Below are 20,961 nucleotides of genomic sequence, written 5' to 3'. Positions count from 1 at the left end.
CATGTGTCATACTTATGAGTTCTTTAGTTTCTACATTTCCCGTACTATTCTTGCCCTCCCCCTATCTATTTTCAACCTACATTCTATGCTACTTATTCTCTATACCTTTTCCCCCTCTCTCCTCCTCCCACCCCCCTGCTGCTAACCCTCCATGTGCCCTCCATTTCTGTGGTTCTGTTCCTGTTCTAATTGTTTACTTAGTTTCTTTTGGTTTTGCTTTAGGTGTGGTTGTTAATATTTGTGAGTTGGCTGTCCTTTTACTATACATGTCTTTTCTTTATCTTCTTTTCTTAGATAAGTCCCTTTAGCATTTCATAAAATAAGGGCTTGGTGATGATGAACTCCTTGAACTTGACCTTATCTGAGAAGCACTTTATCTGCCCTTCCATTCTAAATGAGAGCTTTGCTGGATAGAGCAATCTGGGATGTAGGTCCTTGTCTTTCATGACTTGGACTATTTCTTTCCAGCCCCTTCTTGCCTGTAAGGTCTCTTTGGAGAAATCAGCTGACAGTCTGATGGGAACTCCTTTGTAGGTGACTGTCCCCTTATCTCTTGCTGCTTCTAGGATTCTCTCCTTCGTTTTTACCTTGGCTAATGTAATTATGATGTGCCTTGGTGTGTTTCTTCTTGGGTCCAACTTCTTTGGGGCTCTCTGAGCTTCTTGGATTTCTTGGAAGACTGTTCCCTTTGCCAGATTGGGGAAGTTCTCCTTTATTATTTGTTCAAATATGTGCTCAATCTGTTGCTTTTCCCCTTCCGATTCTGGTACCCCTATAATTCGGATATTGGAACGTTTAAAGGTGTCTTGGATGCTCTTAATCTTTTCCTCAATTTTTTGAATTCTTATTTCATCATGCTTTCCTGCTTGGTTGATTCTATCTTCCTTCTGGTCCACTGTATTGTTTTGAGACTCATATTCCTTCCTTTCACTATTGGCTCTCCTCCGCGTGTCTTCCTGCATCTGTTTTATGGTAATCTGCATTCTTTCATCTAAATTTCGTCCAAAATCCACCAGTTCCGTGAGCTTTCTGATCACCAGTGTTTTGAACTGTGCATCTGATAGACTGGCTAATTCTTGGTCGCTCAAAAGGATGAGTCCTGGGGGACTGATCTGCTCTGTTGAAAACATATTTTTTTTTCCCCTGTCTCTCCTTTTATTTTCCGGTCTGGTTGCTCTTGTTACGGTGGGGGGTGGAGCCTTAGGTGTTCACTGGGGCTGAGCACCCCGGTCGCTAGATTGTGACGTTTATATGTGGGGGGTGGGGCAGGAGCGGGAGCGGGGCGGGAGAAAACAAGGGTGGTAGTTCCGTTCCCCTGGACTCAGACCCTTTTCTGGGCTTCTGGGCCGTGAGTTCTGCCCTGGTCCACAATCGCTACCCCTCTGGGTCTGCCAGCCGCAGCTTTCGTACTCAGGGATCACCGCTGCCTTCTTGAGCCCCCGGATGGCTTTTGCGCCGATTTCGCGCCAAACCTTCCCCCGACCTCCGCGCGCCGTGGACCCAGCCCCGCGCCCGCCCGGCTCGTCTTCTCCTACCAGTCCGGATGAACGCGTCTACTTCAACTTCTTGGCTGCCCGACTTCCATTCAGATAAATCCTCTGCCGGATCTGGGTGTTATTCTGATAGTAAATTATTGTTGTAAATTATTGGTTTTCTAATCTTGCTTGTACGAGGAGGTACGGTGCATCCACCTATTCCTCCATCTTGCCGGAAGTGACCAGAGGATTCTTTAAACACAATCTTACATGAGTTTTAAAACCATACGTGGTGAACTTATTTATCTCATAACTAGAAGTTTGTGCCTTTTGACCACCTTCACCCATTTCACCTCCTCTCCACCCTGCTGCCCCTGGCCCTTGGCCATCTCCTGTCTGTTGTCTGAGTCCTCAGTACAGCATGGTGACTGTAGTAACAATACTATATGAATATTGAAGGGAGGAGACCTTAGTTTCTCATCACAAGAAAAAAAAAAGTTTGTACCTATGTGTGGTGATGGATGTTAACTAAATTCACTGTGGAAATCATTTTTTAGTATAGACATATAGTAAATTATAATGTTGTATACATAAGACAAATACAATGCTGTGTGCCATTATATATCAATAAAAAAATAAATGGTATTAGAAAAAGCAAAACCAAAGCAGATTTTCCGGGTACATTGAAAAAGGAAGAAAAGAGGCATTAGTGTGTTTTCTATGTTAGAAGACATTCTGACAAATTCTTCTAAATGTAATAACAATCAAAATCACCTTAAGGTACACAAGGAAACCCCTCTGTCTAAAGAGCATCTTTTTCAGCTTCTTTACATATGTAAACTACTGCCAAGATTTCTTTTTTTATTGCTTTTTGATTATTTTTATTGAAATGCTTATTGTCTGTTGTTAAATAACTACATTAATTATACAGCTAAGGCCCAGCTTCTCAACCTTTTCCAGAAGAAGCCCCTAGTTTCCATTAAAGAGTTTTATGGGGGCTCCCCACACGTCAAATTTCACACAGCCGGCTACACTGACTTTTTATAAAGGTCTTTGAATGCAATGCCAAGGCCTCCCACTAATTGGTTTATGGGCTCAGTGTGGGATCTGTATCCCTGACTGGGGAAGCCCATGTTAAAGGGCTGTGGGAGTGAGGAGTTTGTCAAACATACCCAGAAAGAGCACTAAAAAATCCTGGTTAGCTGGACTGTTGTTGCCAAGGAGCATAAGCAGAGCACAAAACATGCCAAATGCTGACGGATTTTAAACAGTGACCCCTATTTCAGACTAGACTCACTTCATTACATTTTTGGGAGAAAATCAAATCACAAATAGCTCCATAGTGAATCTGAGCACTCATTTCGAAGTTTGGCACTGGTAGATTGTTGTTTTCCAAGTGGTTAAAAAAATACAACTAACTGGATATTTTTGTGTGTTCTTTCAAGGGGAGATAAATCATCACAGTTATCTGTGAACATTTGGTCTTGGAATAATGTGCTCAAAGTTGTGTGCTTTATCATCTTTTTTTCCTCTGAAAAGGTTAAAGAACCATGTTTTTACCCTCTACTACCCATTAAGCTGCATGTGTCTATACTAAAAAACATAATTTCTAAACTTGAAGGAATTAGAGTGGCAGCATTAAAACTCCTACTCCACCTGTCTCTGGAATTTTTTCTGTCTCAAAAATCTGTTAGGCATTCTGAACCTGTCTTTCTTGTAGAGAGTGCAACAAGGTATTTTTGAGGTGTGCAGTGTGACTGCAGAGAGTGCTTTTAGTTCAGTTCATGTTGACATGTGAATAGCATGATGAGAGCATGATGAGTGCATGATGAGTACTTCAGTAGGCTTAGAACAGAAGCACTGCATGTTGTAGGAAGATCAGTACAGCCTGTTTCCTTGCAGGTTGATAGCGTTGAAGTTAAATGACGTGGAGATTTTTGTGAATTTTAAAGCATCTTTTTGGAAGTTGGTGAAGGAAAAAATTAACTAGAGTCCTTTTTTTGTGATCTAAATATGCCCACTTTGAAAAAAGAGTTATACATTTCAAATAAATAATCTTGGATTAGCAATTTTTATGAAAAAAATACAATTAGTTTTTGTTTCTTATGTTTGTGTAACATGGGTATTTCTTGAATATGTCATATTAATGCTTGCTCTTCTGTTATACCATTAATATAATAGCAATATGTAATGTATAGCACAGACCACAAGTTAAACATTATATGAAGTGCAAAATTAGTTTGGTTCTGCAAACTACAAAAAGTAGTATCAATAATTAATACTCCTTTATATAGCTTGTTTTTCTTCATCACTTTGCTTTGTAATTGTTCTATTGAATATATTCCTGTGCATTTTTTATGTACGTATGTGATGGTCACTTTTTAAAATGAAAACAAAATTATACCACCTCAGTAATAGATTAGAATACATATTAATTGTTTGAATTATTTTCAATTAATACTGCCAGTTAACATATAGTTGATATTTTCTCAGTTCTAAGTGTACTTCATATATTTTCTTCTCTTTTCATCCTTTAGAGGTAGCATTATGTTACATGTATGTCTTTTTGCAGATGAGTAAATTGAGGATTAAGAGAGTTAGGAATCTATTCGTCAGTTACAGAGCAAGGAAGCAGAGTTGGGACGTGAATGCAACACGCTCATATACTGTGAAATTTTATGTTTATGAAATGAAATATTGAAATTCAAGGGGTTGTTTAGATATTCTGATTCATTATTTTAAGGTGGTGATTGGTGTCTGGCTTATAGAGGCTGCTCTAGGTACATAGTCATAGTAGATGCATAATTGTTGCTGAATGAATTCTAGAGTCCAGGGTCCAGTTCTGGCATTTATACTGGATACTGAAAAATGATGGAAACTTCTTGGACTTAAGTTTCTCAGATAGAAAAATAATGAAGTTAGGTGTTGAAAAATGGGACATCCATATGCAAGAAAGTGAAATTGGACCCTTATTTTACATTGTACACAAAAATTAGTGAAAATCAGCTCAAAATGGATTACATACTTAAACTGTAGCTGTATAACTCCTAAGGGAACACACAAGGGAATATCTTCATGACATTAACCTTGGCAGTGACTTCAAGGATACAACACAAAGAGCACATGCAGCAAAAACAAAAATAAACAAGTGGTACTCATCAAATTGCAAAGCTTCTGCACAGCAAAGGAAACAAACAACGTTAAAAATGCAACCCACAGAATCAGGTAAGAGTTAATCTGATAAGATAAGAGCTAATCTGATAAAAGTTAATCTCCAGAATGTAGGAGAGACTGCTACAACTCAGTATCAGATAAACTAATAAGCTGACTTGAAAAAATGGGTTAAGAACTTGAATAGACATTTTTCCAAAGAAGCCATACCAGTGGCCAAGAGGTGTACTTAAAAAATGATCAGTATCACTAGTCCTTGGAGAAAAGCAAATCAACCCACAGTGAACTGTCATCTCACGGCTGTTATTAAAAAAAAAAAAAAAAGACAAGTGTTGTCATGGATGTGGAGAATTTGAAATCCTTGTAAACTGTTGGTGGGAATGCAAAATGCTGTAATTGCTACGGGAAACAATATGGAGGCCGTTAAAAAAATAAATGTGCAACTACCATATGATCCAGTCATCTCACTTTTGGATATTTATCCGAAGGATTGAAGTCAGTATCTCAAGAAGATATTAGCATACCCATGCTTATTGCAAAACTGTTCATAATAGCCAAGATGTGAAAAAACCTAAATGCTTATTAGCAGATGAATGGATAAATAAAAAGTGCTATATAATATAATGGAATACCATTCAGCTTTAAAAAGAAGGAAGTTCTGTACCATGTGGTAACATGGTCCATACGACCTTGAGGTCATTATAGTATAAGTGAAATAAGCCAGTCAAAGAAAGATAAATACTGTGTGATTTGCTGTATCTTATTACTTCATGGGGTAGCTAAAGTAGTTAAATTCATAGAATCAAAGGGTGGAATGGTGATTGCCAGGGGTTGAGTGAAGAGGGACATGGGGAATTACCAATCAACAGACGTAAAGTTTCATGTAATCACGATGCAAACACTCTCAAGATCTGCCACATGGCACTGTGCATGCGGTCAGCAACACTGTATCCGACACTTACCGCTTGTTAGGAGGTTAGATATGTTGTGTTTATACCACAATAAAATAACATGAAAAAAAATTTACATTAACTCTCCTTTCAGATACAATGCTCCTTGTTCAAATGAAAAGTATTTTTCAGATGCTATTTTTTGTAGAATAAATAAAATCAGTCATGTTCTTCCTGGAGATGCGGTAGTGGGGGGGGGAAGGGGTGGTTATAAGCTTTCTTTGCTTGCTCCTACCCCTACACAGTTTGAAATGTACTGGATTATATTATCTTTCAGCTCAATGATAATTTGAGTTCTAGATCTCCTTGACCATAATCTTCTGAAAGTTTGACTTGTACTTGGAGAGGGCTTTAGGAATGTGTACAGTGTGGAGCTAAACAATAGCAGTGAACTACTGTTGAGGGGGAGGGGTTCCTGCCATGCTCACTGGTTATGGGATTCAATTTAAGGATGTAGTCTTGACAAGCGTTTGTTTTGTTGGGGACTGTGGTATTATTCTCTTTTGGGGGGAAGAAATTTCTCTTCCTTCTGAAAATACTTTTCCTTTTCCTCCCCGCCCTTAGACATTTAAAACATTTACTTGACACATGTGTATTCTCCTTTTTTTGGGTACTTTAGTTACTTGTCTTCAGTTGTACTGGGACAAGCTAGGTAAAATTGGAGTTTTAGATTACAGAAATCCTTCTACCAGCTGAAATATTTCCTTGTATAGTGACTTCTTGCTCTTACACTTCTAGGCAAAACTTACTGTACTCATAAACTGGAGAAAAAGATATTTTTCATTTTTCAAATATATAATCTTGAGAGAGCTTTACATTTTGCTTTCTCAAAATTAAAAAATCTTTTAGAATGGGAACTATAAAAAAGAGCAGAGGCAGAGGTCTTCAGATGTAGGGTCAGAATATGTCCCCGACTTGATCGGTAGGGTGCACTATTTGATGGCCTCCTCAGCATTTATTTGCCAATTTTGGGGAACCTAACTTCATGTCCTACAGTTTACACCAAGACAATCAGTGTATTTCATGGCTCTGGCCCTAGTGAGGTATGCAGGGTGAGTTATGTGACCTAAGCCAATTCAGTACAGTGAATCACAGGGCTTTGGTTGACATTTCAGAACAACAGTGCTTTCTTCCTTGGTGAATTTAAGCAAAGGGACTAGTTAGCCTTAGGTATTGCTGGCCCTGTGTTGGAATGAGCTAAAATGGTACAGTGGAGAAAAGAAATGGAGCTGGATCTTTGGTTATTTCTTTGAATCATAGGATCAGGCTGTATCTGAACTCATACTTGTTATCTTTGCTGTTATGGGAGCCAATAAATCTCTTTTATGTGTAAGTTAGTTTGAATAAGTCATTGCCACTGAATGAATTTTGCTGGATATATCAAAGCCTTTGGTACTTTTGCCTGGATCTTCCTAATTTACTTTAGTTTCCTAGAAGTAAAATCTCCTGTCTGCTTAGACCTCAATTTCCTCACCTATTAAGTGGAGAGTTTGTATTGGGCTGTATAAAGAATATGTTGGATTACTTTCTCTCTCTGCTTCCAAGAGGTAGAACTCATGTCTGTTAGATCACAAATTTGTTGACCTCCCTCTGCTATTTAGAAAGACGCTAGGAATGTGGATTTCTCCCATACCATATGTAGAACAGCTATAATGTCAGATACTTTTAGTCAATTTTACAATCTATGATCAACTCTCTCCTTTTTTATCCCAGAAATAATAAGGAAGCTAAGATTAATGATACCAAAGATAAGCAGTCTGTCCCAATGTAAATCTGTTAATTTTGCTGTTTTTTTAAACATAACATACTGACTTTCTAACCTTAGCTAGCTATATTCTAAATGTTGTCAGTAGTTAAAATAATTATTTGAGGATTTTGCTTTCTCAAAATTACAAATCTTTGTAAATTTTTTTCTTTTACAGTTTATTAATTTTCTTTTATAAAATTACAATTCTTTTATTACAAATCTTTCAGTACAGATCTTTCATCTAGTGTTAGAATGATAACTTAGAGCAGATGCCTCAAAGTCCATATCACATTCACATGTAAAGAAAAGCATAGAAGTGCTTTGAGACTTGGACATTGTTCTGGGGGAATTTTAATGAGAGTTTGGAAATTAAAGTAAGGACTTTAACACCTATTTATAAAGATAGCTAAGGAACCAAGTAGATTTTTGAAGCTGAATGGTTGGTGATGGTGGTGGTCGGGAGGTGTTGGTGGGAAATAACATTTATTGGGTTGTGCCAAACGGCGCCAGGCAGCAGTCAGGACTTTGCAAGAATTCAGTGAGTGGTAATTTGCAGCAATCCAATTTCATGTAGCGAAGATTACCTGCAAGGCATACATTTCTTTTACTTTTTGAAAAATGACAGTTTTGATATGTGTGACTCAGCGATGAATGATTTTGCGAAATACTATTTATGAAAAGTAGATGTGTTCTTCTAGATTGCACTGCAGGACATTTAATGTTTTTTTTTTTTTCATGAACATACACTTTACAGATTTTGCAGATTTTGTATCAAACTGTTCGTGGTCTTATCTATGAAGAAAAACTACACGATCGTATTTAGGTCTTATATTGCTGTATTTTTTGTTATACTTGCTAGCCAGACTTTAACAAAGAGCTTTCCTGTGTTCTGAAGTATTACTTAAATTAAAAATGTTTAAACTTTACAATTTTAATTTAAAGCCAACCATAATATTAGCCTAGAGGAGTTTGCCCTAGAGTTCAGATGCATCTGCCATTTTGAATGGATGCTCCAGGGACCTGTCTTATTTTGTTTGTCTCAAGAACACCTTGTTAAATTTGGTGATCATGTCCAAAGTCAGCAATGCATGCTGAGTTTCATGAGTTATTTGGCTATACATTGGGTTGCATTTTTTAAAGCTGTCACTATTTTCATTGAATTCTATAGTGTTATATTGATTTATAGTTTGTGTGTATGTGTGATGGCTACATTGCTTTCTGCAGTTTAAAAATAGCTTAAAATAGTACCTTTTAATCATGTTCATAAGGTGAAAGTCTAGTAGATAAAATTTAGAAAACAGATGACCTCAAGTTAACTTATGTGTAGGCTTTTTAAAAATAGGTTTAATTTAAAGTATTTCATTTTTTTCGTAAGTTATTTAAAGGGTACGTTTTCCTGTGGTAGAATAATAGGAGTTACTTTAAAGAAAGGTATTTCCTCTTTCAAAATTGGCCTAATATTTGCTTTCTCTGCTTGGAAGTTATTTGTATATAATCTTTTCACCCAAAGTCCCCACGTTTTACCGGCAATAACTGGTAAACTCAGATGATCTGGTCGCAGCTAGCACCAGTCGCAGGCTTGGTTCACAAGCAAGGGGCGGCAGGAGCTCTATTGGACAGAGCAGTTCATTCAGTCCTTGTGGGTCGGTGATGAATTGATCTACCTCCAAACCTGCGTTGATGCATTAGTATTTCTATTAAATTTCTATTAAACTATTTTCATCCAGCCAGTTCTGATAGCATTATCATGATCAGATGCCTGAGCGTCTTGAGATGAGAAGTATCTGTGGCACGTCTCCTGTCCCCATGGAGAGGGTGGGTTCCTAGTGGCCAAAGGTAAAGCAGAGACACAACTGAAGACGTGTAGGAAGCATGCAGGGCGCAGGCACTCTGGGAGGGCTCGTAGATGGACAGGGTTGGAGGCAGATGGGGAAAATAAAATCGTTAGGAAAGAACCAACGTTTGAGATTCATTCTGAAGCATTAAACAACTTTTCTGGTGAGAGGAGATGGGGGGAGAGCATTCCGTTGGCAGAAGGGGCATGTGTAAAGACTGGGAATTTCAGATTATTAAGCCTTAAATAGGCTGTTCATGAAGAAAACTGGCATGTAATTGTGTCTTAAGTGCCAGTTCCAGGAGTGTTCACGTACTTTGCTAGGCAGAGGGGAATCGCCCAAGGCTTGAAAAACAGTAACTTGGAACTGGGCTTAATGGAGAGCAGTTGAAACTGCTTAGGAAGAGCTGGAATGCATTCGGAAGTCACTCAAAGAGTAAAGGGCCTGACTGCATTGCAGACAAAATGGAAAGAAAGAGACAAATTCCTGGCAGATTGAGAGTGTGGAATCCATTGTGTTTGGCAATTCCTTGGATATGAAGGATGAGGGAGACGTGTTAAAGAAAACTCCTAAGTTTTGAGGCTGTGTGTCTCTGGAATTTTGGTTATTTTATTAACAGAAATTGGGGGAATCAGAAGAATGAAGTTTCTGGAAAGAAAATACAGGAAGTAAGTAAAATAGATCCCCCATCATTCTAGAAGGAAAATGTCCCATCTTACGATTAAATGTGTTTGTTTTTTAAATGTTAGTATCTGCAAATCATCCTCATTGACATACAAACTTCTTTTATAAATTTCTCAGGCTTGGAGATATAGGCAAAAACCTGTATTACTGTGTGTGATGGCAGACCAGCTCCATTGTCATCTTGGTAAACTAGAAACAGTTCAGAGTGGAGATCTCATCTAATCTCTGATTGGTTCTTCTCAGACAACACTGGGTGTGCACCTGTTCCTGTAATGTCATGCAAATGTAGTCGAAGGCTTGAATTTTTTTCTAGAAGTCTTGTATTAAGAAAAGAGGAAAATACTGTTTGGTCAGGCACATTAAGTAGTCCCAGACAGCTGGCTGGAACTACTGACTTTTTGTCTTAGATATCAAAACCTGTTTAAGATGACAGGTAATACAGGGTCCTTCCTTTGCTTTTTGGTCTTTGGTCCATATCTGATATTTTACAATAAGGTATTTTATCCTTTTAAGCACTTTTATGTACCAATGTTCTTTACAAATGATACAATGCAATTCTTTAGTACTTATAAGCTCCTAGAGTTCAATGTGCTATTTAATGGGTGATAAAAGAAGACAGGTGAATTCATAATAAATTGGTCCTATACTGCAATTAATATTTATAGTAGTCAATCAAACAATGACTTGAGGTGATTTTACTAAGTCACACAAAATCCATGACATAATTTAGTGTGATGTTATATTTGTATTTTGTAAGTTTTAACTTGACATATTTTTGAAATATTTTAGATATGGCTAAAGTGATTTTATTGATTACCTTAAGATTTACTTAAAAAAAACAAATGAAATGATCTGTGGCATAGATATATGTGGCACATATATTTAAAACCAAACCAAAGCAACACCTCCTAACAATTTTAGCTTCTTTAGGCTGAGGAACTTGAAACTTGGCTAAGATAATAATGGTTTAAAGAATCCTAAGTGCTTAATACAATGAGTGTCCCAAGGCACTTCTCTTATTTCCCACTTATAGTTGTAGCTGTCATAAACATTTGTTTGGTAATGTTTCGGTGGGTTGTGGTGCATTTTTCAAATTTGGGCAGGGTGACATTAAGTAGAGAAATGTAAGATAGAAAGAGTTGGTTTTCTCAAGATCTATCCATGTTGTTGCAAATAGCTGAATTTCATTTTATGGCTGATTGGCATTCTATTGTACACCAGTGTATGTACCACATCTTCTTTATCCAGTTTTCTGTCAAGGGACACTTTGCTTGTCTCCATGTCTTGGCCACTGTGAATAGTACCACAGTGAACATAGGGGTACACATATCTTTATGGATAGATGGGTCTTGAGAATATCGTGCTAAGCAAGATAAATTAGATGGAAAAAGTCAAGAATCATATGATCTCACTCATACGTGGGATATAAGACTGAAAGTGATAAACGATCAAAGAATACAAGCAAATAAAACTCATAGACACAACGATAGTGTGGTGGTTACCAGAGGAGAGAAGGCTGGGGAAACAGTGAGTGGTAGAGGGGTCAAAGATATGGTGACCGAAGGAGAATTGACTTTGGGTGGTAAATATACAATACAATAGACAGATGATGTATTATAGGTTTGTGCACTTGAAACCTATATAATTTTAGTAACCAATGTCACCCGATAAATTTAATTTTCAAAGGAAATAGTAGGAACCTTTAATATGTGCCAGTAGTTATACTAGAACTCTTTTCTCTCTGTTCTCACATCATATTTGCTCCTTGACAACTTTTGGATCTCTTCTGTATTCATCTCACTGCTGAAACTATTTTTGCAAAGGTCATGAGTTACCTCTTCTGTTGTAAAATCCACTGACTTCTTTTTAGTCCTTTTGCTATATCAGGATCATTTGACACTTAGGTGTTCCCTTCTCAGAACTATTCTGTCCTCTCATGACCCACTCCTTACTTACGGCCTGTGCTGATGCTTCTCTGTTTCCTTTGCGGCCTTCCCCACCTCGTTCGCCCCCTCCCCCTGTAGGTGCTCTCATGAGTTCAGTCTGAGATTTTCTTGCCTGGCCCTTTCCTGGCTCATTCTACTTTCATGATGACTTCATTTATCAGCACCCACTGCTGATGGCTCTCATATCTTTAATCCTAGAACAGGTTTCTCCCTTACAGAACAGACCCTTCCATACAATTTCTACACATCTTCACTTGGAATGTCAACGGGAATTTCAAGTTTGACATGCGCCATGTCCCAAACTAAAGTCATCTTCCTTCCCTTCCTCCACTGATTCGCTTCTCTTCCTGTGTCCTCTTGTGTTGGTAAACTGCACTATTATTCTCCCTTGCAGCCAAAACCAGAAACCTAGGAATTGGCCACAGTATCTTGACTGCTATCTATCTCTTCAAGTTTTTATATCCTTCCTGTTTTATTTCCTTTAATACTTCTCTAGAATGGCCACCAGTCTGTTTTGATTGCTACAGCCTTAGTTTGGGACTCCATCATTTCTCATGGTGAATCGTTTTTTGACTGGTCTCCCCACAGCCAGTTTCACTCCTTCCATTCTAGTATCTGTTTTATAGTCAAAGTGACTTTATTAAAACTAATTCTTAAATGAGTTCCTCAGAATAAAATACAAAATACTCAGTGTGGCACATGAGGTTCTTGAATACAAGGTACAGCTTAAGTCTTCGGATCTGGTATTTCATCACAGGTTCTGTGGCTGGCTCCCAGCGGTCTTCAGCACCCAGATGAAGCTTCTGCTGGGACTCAGATCCGCCCAGTTCCCTGCTTCTCCAGTGAGCTCTCTGTCCTGTGTGCTGCTGTGGCATACTGTCTTGAATTCTGAGACAGTGTATTGCAATAAGTTCTTTGTTATACTTTTAGTATTTATGGATCAGGATTGTGAAGTTTTTGCATATATACTTATTACTTGTAAAGTATTTAACACAAGTCCAGTAAATATATAATAGGAATATTAAATAAATTAATGGATAACTAAACTAAGACTAATAAAACCTATATTCTGTTCTGAAGTAGCTCACAGCCTAGTGAGATTTGTAAGGATTAATAATTTTAAAAAAACATCAACAAACAATTGTGATAGAGTGTGGTATAAGCTATTGAATATCATGTTTTCAAGTAGGAAATGATTACATGCTATAATCTCAAGAGAATGTCTCTGGAAGATAGATAATAATAAATGACCAATGTTCAGGGCATGGAACCATGTTTCTTAGAAAGGAGGTATTACTGTAACACTTAAGGTGTTCAGAGTACTTAAAAAACCTTTTTATTGACTCTTTAAAATGTTACCTGTCTTTTTTTTTTTTTGGATCAGTTTTAGGAGAAGTGAGCAAATGTGAGTCAGTGTGTCTTAAATTTATGGACGTTTATGTGGTCAGGTAGGAGGCATGGGGATCATTGCTTATTTTTCTTTTCCTTTCTGAAACTACTGCAATAATTTCTATTACCTAATAAGATTTTACATGATTCTGGCCTATGACTATGTGCTTTATAATTAATTCACTAATTACAAGAAATATAGTTCTTTTTTTCTCTGTCGAAAGCATTTAAGAGGGCATAATGTATTTGGAAGAACTTTGGCCTGTTTGATAAACTCCTAGATTTAAAGATGCCATTGTGACATAGTTTTCCTCATTTAATAATGTGGCAGAATTGTGCTGAAAAAATTACTGACCTTTCTCATTTGTAAAGCTGTACATGACCATGTGTCGTGGACTTTTATGTTCCTTCGAATAGTCAACACTGTGAATACTAACTCAGATTCCCAGGCCAGGATCTCTTCAGTTGGTTTTCTGATCATGATCCTGGGGCCCTGGAATCCTGAGTGTGTAAAGGAGCCTGTGAGGAAGCTGAGGAGTAGGTGGGCAGGCTGTTGCTGGAGCTCTGTGGCCCTTCCTTGCATGTGTCCCTCTTCAGTCAGACCATCAGATGAGCTGTTTTGATGTTATCTATTGGAGGTTTGTTTTTTTAAAAAAAGATATAAGAGGGAAAGAAAAGGACTTCTTAAATAGTTTGAAAATCATTGGTTCACTTAATGAAAATATTCAATGAAATCATCTTGTTGACAATGGGGAAACCCACAAATACAGAAAATATACAACTTTTCTTTCACTAAGTACCCTTTCCATGAGTCCCTTCAGTGACATTGTGGGGAGCTGTATGTTTAAAAGTTCAAGGCCGTCAAGGTGTCCTGCCTCATTTGTTTTCCATCAGAGACTTTCACTCACCACATGGTATTTCTGTGGTCTGGTCACTAGAACCTTTGGACCAGGGCCTGACTGTGTTTGGGGAGCATGGCAGGTGGAAATTCGGGGGATGGTGAAAAATAGAATTTTAATGCTTCTTAAGAGCAGGGGGAAGGGGGGCTGATTTTGCCATTGTCACAGTGTTCACAACATAACGCTAAGCCTTCCACACATGGAAGCTGAAGGGTCAGGTCAGAGTTTTACAGATTTGGGCCAAAGGCTATTCCAAGGGAAAAAGTAAATATGTAAAGGTGCTGACCATTGCCCTAATTTATTTTATTATTTTGGTCCCATACTTCTCTCTCCCACCCCAAATAGGGTTAACTTAAGTATAAAATTCAGGTCACTGCCATAGTAATCACAGACAGACAGCACAAAGAAGTGCTATCTGTTTTAATTTCATAGTGATTGGAAGAAAACTACACATAGAGATGCTCGTAAGGGACACAGACGATGGTACAAAAACATTGTCTGCAAGAGATGGGTTGGAATGGACTTTGCCTATAAAATAATTTGCATCATAGAGAAAGACAAATACCATATGATCTCACTTGTATGTCGAATCTAATGAACAAAATAAACTGATGAACAAAATAGAAGCAGAATCATGGATACATGGAACAGACAGCTGTCACGGGGGAGAGAGGAGGGGGACTGGATGAAAGAAGGTGAAGGGATTAGCCGAAGAACATATGTGCATGGCCTGTGGACACAGCTAACAGTGTGGTGATGGCCACATGGAAGGGGGTCGGGGGCTGGGAGGAGGTGGGCAAAGGGTGGGGAATGGAGACATCTGTAATAGTGTCAATGGTAAAAATAAAAAATGTATCAGAGAAAAGGAAATTTGGATTTCTCTTCTTGTAGAATTGGAAAAATTATATGTGTCATTCCTTAAGAAATAATTTATATCTTAGAAGCACAATCTGGGGAGTAACTGTATCTTTTTAAACACTTAAAAAGTTGGTAGTGTTGATTCAAAATGCAATTTCAAAAACTCACTTTCAAATTAGATTTTTTGGGAAAATTGTAACTGTCAATTGGAAGGATGGAATTCTTTGCAGTAAAGATAGTAAAATGTCCATTGCCATATTAAAGAAGGTTTAGGGTAGTTTATCACCAGTAGATGAGTTTGTCAAATATATCCACGCACACACATCCTTGTTTTGGCCTCAGAGAAGAAATTCCAGGGCCATAGATCAAGAAATACTGTGTATTTGTATAATGTATCTCTCAGATAAGTGGTCATTTTATTAATGCACATATTAAGAGGAAACAGTTTAAGAATAGGAGTTAATCATAACTGGGGCAAAGATAATATTGGAGGTTATCCCACTTGCTGGACTGAGCTAGAGTTGGGGGTCAACGCAAGTGGTTAAGTATGTCACTCAGAAGGTTCTGATTCACAAGGAGCATCACTGGACTCACAGTACTGTCATAGCTACAGTCACTTCATTTCTAACTGTAAAAGCTATGTGTTTATAACCTAAATTGTGTTTAGTTCTACTGCTTAAAGGAACCTCTGTGTATATTTGGTGTCCTTTTTCTTTTTTTGGTATGAGTGTGCATATTATGTAATACATTTTTATATATGTAAATGTTTGTATTAAAATTTGAATCAAACACACATATGGTTTTGTAAGCCGTATTTTAGTTTATTTAACAATTCTCATTCTGTGCCTACCACAGCCCCTAGATTTTCTATCCCATTAGTTATTCTTTGAAAGCATGATTTTTAATGATTTCTTGATACTCTACTATATGACATTTATTTAACTATCTCCTTATTGTTGGACATGCACAGTGCTTTAGTTTTTAGCTATTAAAGGCATATTAAACTATTATCATTTTATCACTTTCTAATTTTTTTCTATTTCAATGTATTGGATTATTTCCTGAAGAAAAAGTCCAGTAAATGTAATAGGATTTTATAATCCTCAATTAATGGCACTGTATTTGGGGAAAATCAGATGACCTTAAGCTTTTATAGAGCCCAAACAATAGGATATTCAGGAGAAAATGTAAGACATAATTACTGTGGTTGCCTTGTCAGTGCCCAGCATTCTGGATGGAGTTTAAATGGCCTGGACTTGAACATGACTTTAGTGTGGGTGTATCAAGGTTGTAACATGGTGTGATTGCCTAATATGTACCAGATATCTGTTACAACAGTGTCATTGTACACTGAGTTAGTCATTTCTCGTTACTGTTCTTGAGATAACCTCAATACCTGATTCTTACGCACAAAACAACTATTAGAGCCTACCAATCTCTACACTCTTCTGGGTCATTGATGCTAAGAAAGCGTTTCACTGTATCATGACTCCCTGAACAAAAGTACAGGAAAATTTTAAAGAGAAAATCCCTACCCAGTGTGTAGGTATTCTGTTGTTTTGTATGATAATCAACAAAATTTGCTTTTATTGAATTTTGAACTATGAACGGTATGTGGTTCTTTTAGAAACACCCTGCAGTAGCTAATGGCTGTAAGATAAAAGATAAGCCACAGTTCTCCCCCTCCCCTCCCTCTCTCTTCTCTCTGTGTGGGGGTGTGTGTGGGCATGTGTGTGCGAGTATGTGCATGCACACACATTCTCACATGTCTGTTTTTTCAAATAGGCGATTTGGTTCACTGCAGTCATTTGTAGCATCCACAAATATTTAGTCAAAAGTGTTTAATCTTCCCGTGAAGTGCTTCAGAGATTCGTCATATGAGATCATTGGTTTCTCTCTAGTGCTAAGTCATAGCAAATTATCATCTTTTTTAAGTTTGATTTTGTAGAGTGTTAAATGCTATTTAAATTTCCCTTAGATATGAAGCCATTTATTTTCTCCTAATCACTTAAAATAGCAAGAACTAATCAACTGGAGTTTTTCTCCTTTTATGAATACACCGACCCACCCCTGACTCACGTGCATGTTTCGGCTTTTAGGTCAGTGGGAACTTTTCCCAGCCGTGTTTTCTTTTTTTCCCTTCATTCCTAATTTCTCTGAGGAACAAATGGCAGCATAGTTAAGCATTAGAAACTTGTTGCTGAAGGTGCTAACCTAAACATCAGTGCCAGGATACGACTGAGACTTAATAGACTAATTAATTTGTCTACTGCACCCCTGACCTGGGAATTTCATACAATGGGCTATACTTAAGGAACTGAGAGTCTGGTATCCAAAGTGGAGAAATGCAACTTTGTGTGCTTTATACATCAACATGCAATTAATACTGGGTTCTTTAAGAAAATAGATTTTGAAAATGGAACTTTATTCCATTACATGTTTTGAAAGTACGATACTGCAAGATTTTGTGTGCCTTTTTGTTTGAGTTTTCTTCTTTTCCATTTTATAGCAGTACTAAACAGAACCCTCACATTATTTGATCCGAACGTGCAGCTGACCTCCAGAGGAGCCTAATTATATAGACTACCACAGTTTCTGTGTTACCTACCCTAATGCAGCATGTTCTCATGACCACAGTAACTCTTAGGAAAAAATAGGAACTTGAAACTTGAATGACATTTTAAAAAGTGTTTGCATTATGAATTCCTGACAGTGGTATTCATGTTTCTTTCAGTACGAAGATTAGTTTTATTTCCTCTTATATTCCTTTTCTTGTTTCTCCTTCATTTTGAAGACAGTTTAAATGTACTTCAAGGGCAGTTAACATTTATTTCACTGCCACTGAATTCATGGCACTGGACAGAAGCTGAATTGAATAAATCCATTCATATAAGCTTGTCAGTGTGTGGGTTATGCATCTTTCTGGATCTTGTGAACTCGCAACTACATAAATGCTTTCCTGTTAGGGTTTTATTTAGAACAGAGTTTTGACGTTTGGGTCGTTTGCTCATTTGGAAGCGCTCGAGAGACCACCCGATGCCCACTGTGCGAGGGCAGGCTCTGCAGATGAAGCGGCACATGAGGCTGGCTGGTGGGCCCAGCCCCACTGAGTCTCGGAGTCCAGCTGTGGAGTCGCACAAAGCGCAGTAGTTATCCTTGTTTGAGGTTTCGCTTTCCCTGATTTCACTTGTCTGCAGTCAACTGCAATTTAAAAATATTAAATGGAAAATACTAGAAATAAATAATTTATCATTTTGAATTGCGCACTGTTCTGAGTGTTGTGAGGAAATATCTTGCTGTCCCAGGGTGGCCCTCCTGGGAGGTGAACCATTTCTTGGCCCAGGGTGTCTGTGCTGTGTACACTGCCCACCCATTCATCAGAAGTAGCCATCCGAGTTATCAGAGAGACTACATTCATATAACTTTTATCCTGGTGTACTGCTATAGTTGTTCTATTTTATAACTAGTTATGGTTGTTATTCCCTTAACTGTGCCCAATTGGTAAATTTAACATTATCATGGGTATGTTTGTATAAAAAAACCATAGTATATTATATGTATTCTATGGCGTCCACTGAGGGTTCTTGGGATGTATGTCCTATGGACAAGGGGGACTTCTGCAACACGAAGAGTAATGATACAACTCAAGACAAAGCTGCTTATTACGCACAATGAAACAGGGCAAAGGGATAGAAAAGTGACTGGAATGCAGTGAGATGTCTTATTAGCAAAGTGTTTAGGGAATAGCGTTCTGGAAGCTACGTTAGAGCTGAGAACTAGACGATGAGAGAGAGGCCTTCGGGTAGGTGCTGTTCTCATTCAGTTACTGGCAGCCGCTTCACTTGAAGGCCTGTGCAAGATTTCATATGCTTCTCAGAACAGGCACAGTGTGTCGACATAGAGGATGCTCAGAGGATGTTGGCACAACACACAAAATAAGTATTGGATCATGATTTAAAGAGAAGTTGCTTTATCTTTCTAAAGCTATGTTACTTCCAGTAGCAGAGTGAAAGATTTAGGTTTTGTGTGTGTTTTTTTTGTTTTTATTAAAATGTAATATGAGCCTTGCATTGAATGTTTTTGTATTTATTTATTGTTTCTTTTGTTTTACAGGTTTCAGCGTGGTCAAGAGAGTGACTCTGTCTAACGACAGAGTTGGATGTACCTTGTCTGAATCATCAAGAGCATCGTGTGCCACAAATATCTGCAGCATATTTATCTGGTTTGTATTCTGAATCAAGTCTGATTTGCCATGATAGTACACCTTGTGGAAATTAAATCACTGGTATTAGGGAAAAACCATAAAATGATTTTGTGTGTCAACGTATATTGAGGCAGCTCACCATAAGTCTAACCAGATCACATAAAAGCTAGTTAAGGTGTTAACTCAGCCATTGAATTCTTGTGGGGGGTGGGGAGAAAGGGGTGGTACTCGTGAAGTGAAGGCAAGATGTCAGGGGGCGTAGAGGCCAAACGGAGAGAGTGATTATAGACTTTATTTACTGCCTTCAAGTGAATTTTGTTTGTGCCCATTTCAAAAGAAAACCTGATGAGCAGGCATGTTTGCAGCCTTCGCTTTGACAGGTTGGGGGTGGGCAGGAGGGATGGAATTTTGTTACCTGGGAACACTTAGTGTTTGAAAGACAGTCCGAGATCAGTAGCTAGATAAACACAGCTTCCAGTTTAGACTTTAAAATATTATTCTTGACCTGTTTCTTCTTGTTTATACATTAGGAACCGGGGTTTTAAAGATAGAAAAAAAATTTAATTTGTTCTCAAACTAAGACTGGATCTGACTTTCAGTAAAGATTCATGTTAAATGTTGATGTTGCTCAGAGCCCTTTCTTTGCCACTTCTCTCTACTCACTCAGTTTGATTGTGTTCATCTACATCCATGCTTCCAATTATCATGATTCCATTCCTACATCTCTTAGATCAGATCTTTATCATTTCTCAGTTATGCTCTAAAATAGCTTCCAAACATCTGTTCATTTTTCCCCTTTCCAAACTGTCTCCCATCTTGTCAGCTGAGGGTATGTCTGATCTTACCACTCTATTTTCAGTGACCTTAGATGCTTCCAAGATTACGACCTGTGGTGTATAGGGCCCTTCAGCTTCATCAGATCATTGCCTGCCATTCTAATCTTGTCAATACCCTTTCTACCCCCGTACTCACAGCCTATGAATAGTTTCTCAGTTCCTCTGCTTGCTCATTTATTCGTGGTTCTGTTCGTTTGCACTTCCTGTTCCCTGTTTCTTGAATGCCATTTCTACCTCTTGTTTACTTGGGAAATTTTTATGTATCCTTCATGATTCTACTTAAGGTTTAATTATTTTTCTTTGATTTTTCCCTTGGCAGAGGTAGGTGCTTCTGTTCTCTCCTCCCATAAGCCTTGAAATACACTGCTGATTTGATTTTCCATGAGCACCGTGAAGTGTTCCCGTGGCCCCCTTACAGTGCTCAGGAAACCCTTCATGGGGAGACACTGCCTTCGGTTTCCCTCTTCATCCCTAGCCCTCAGCACGCTACCTGGTAGGGATTCAATTGTCAGGAGCTGAATGAGTAAATTAATACCTGTTTTGTGTTTAGCACCATGATATTTATAGTGGAAGGAAAAATCTAAGTATGTTTTACTTCCTCTCCTCAATAAGGTTGTGATTTTATTTGGTGGACAAGACTTAAACACATGAAATAATTAGGGAACACAAGATAAAGCATAGTATACAAATGAATTATTTATATCTTAAAAGTTTAGTAGATACACATACATATACACTCATATGGGTACAAACATACCTGCATGTGTCAGTGAAGGAAGAGCAAAGGTCAAGTTTAAATGTGACAGAGGCTTCATGAGCTAGATAAGAATTAATGGGATAGTGAGGGAGTATACCTTACTAAGTCTTAGATAGTTTGTACAGGCTTATCATACAGTCAACATTGATCATTTTTATCTGTAAATGGCCAAAAATCAAGCAGGAAAATTTAGAACAATGAATAGAAGGT

At 37.9% G+C, this 20,961-nt stretch overlaps 1 protein-coding gene across 2 annotated transcripts in view; it reads left to right on the top strand.

Moving 5' to 3' along the window:
- Nucleotides 1-20,961, top strand: part of BMPR1B (bone morphogenetic protein receptor type 1B) — a 351,191-nt gene that overhangs the window by 133,928 nt on the left and 196,302 nt on the right. For both annotated transcript variants that reach the window (XM_036026290.1, XM_036026287.1), the window contains exon 2: nt 19,068-19,176. The gene's annotated coding sequence lies outside the window, so the exon portion shown is untranslated. The remainder of the gene's footprint in view (nt 1-19,067; nt 19,177-20,961) is intronic.

Source organism: Phyllostomus discolor, chromosome 1 (genome assembly GCF_004126475.2).
Source record: "Phyllostomus discolor isolate MPI-MPIP mPhyDis1 chromosome 1, mPhyDis1.pri.v3, whole genome shotgun sequence".
NCBI classification, from domain to species: Eukaryota; Metazoa; Chordata; class Mammalia; order Chiroptera; family Phyllostomidae; genus Phyllostomus; species Phyllostomus discolor.
The sequence above is the reverse complement of the archived record's forward strand: the minus strand, read 5'-3'. Positions and strand labels throughout refer to the sequence as shown.